At 39.4% G+C, this 828-nt stretch overlaps 1 protein-coding gene across 1 annotated transcript in view; it reads right to left on the bottom strand.

Annotated features, from left to right (window-relative positions):
* FAM19A4 (family with sequence similarity 19 (chemokine (C-C motif)-like), member A4) overlaps nucleotides 1–828 on the bottom strand; it is a 326370-nt gene that overhangs the window by 222897 nt on the left and 102645 nt on the right. The window lies entirely within an intron of this gene.

The raw sequence follows: 828 nt of genomic DNA, 5'->3' as shown, positions 1-828 counted from the left end.
AAACCCACCAACAGGACAAAAGCCCTTTTATATCTGTAATTTTGCCATCAAAATCCCAATAATACATAGTTGGAAATGACAGGGCAGGCTCATTTTATCTGACCTACTCCTGGAGCGGACTATGAACCAGAAGGTTGGCAGTTCAAAGTCACCAGTCGCTCCTCAGAAATTCTATACAAGTCGCTGTGAGTTGGAATCAGCTCGACAGCACTTAACAAGAACACCACTCAATACTTAGTTGCACTGTAGGATAAGCACTGGACTGCTAACCACAAGGTTGGTGGTTTAAGCCCACCAGTCACACCATACAAGAAATACAAGAGTTTCTGCTCCATGAAAATTTATAGTTTCTGAAATCCTATACAGGGTCCTTATGAATCAGAATCAATCTGATGGCAGTAGGTTTGAGATTTTATTCAATACTTAGTACAAAAATGCATCAGATATTGTAATAGGATTTAGTGTTAATGCTGCCTTAATGCTGTGTTCCTCCCAGCATCTTCTTTTGCCTGACTTCTCCCTTATTGTAGATTGTGTTTCCTTTCACACAAATTAATACATGTCTATCCTGTACAGGGTCGCTATGGGTCGGAACCGACTCGACGGCACTTAACAACAACAACAACAACATCCTGTAGTTAATGATTTACCCTCCTTTTCCCCTCCCACTCCTGGTAACCTTCACAGAATATTTCTGTGTGTAAAGGTTTTCTTGAGTTTTTACAGTAACAGTCCTTAAGTGATTAATTTCACTCAGAATAATGTTCTCTAGGTTCACTCATGTTATGAGGTGTTTCACATATTCACTGTTATTTTTTAATGTTGTGT

The sequence above is a fragment of the Chrysochloris asiatica genome, unplaced genomic scaffold (genome assembly GCF_000296735.1).
Source record: "Chrysochloris asiatica unplaced genomic scaffold, ChrAsi1.0 scaffold00080, whole genome shotgun sequence".
Lineage (NCBI taxonomy): Eukaryota > Metazoa > Chordata > Mammalia > Afrosoricida > Chrysochloridae > Chrysochloris > Chrysochloris asiatica.
The sequence above is the reverse complement of the archived record's forward strand: the minus strand, read 5'-3'. Positions and strand labels throughout refer to the sequence as shown.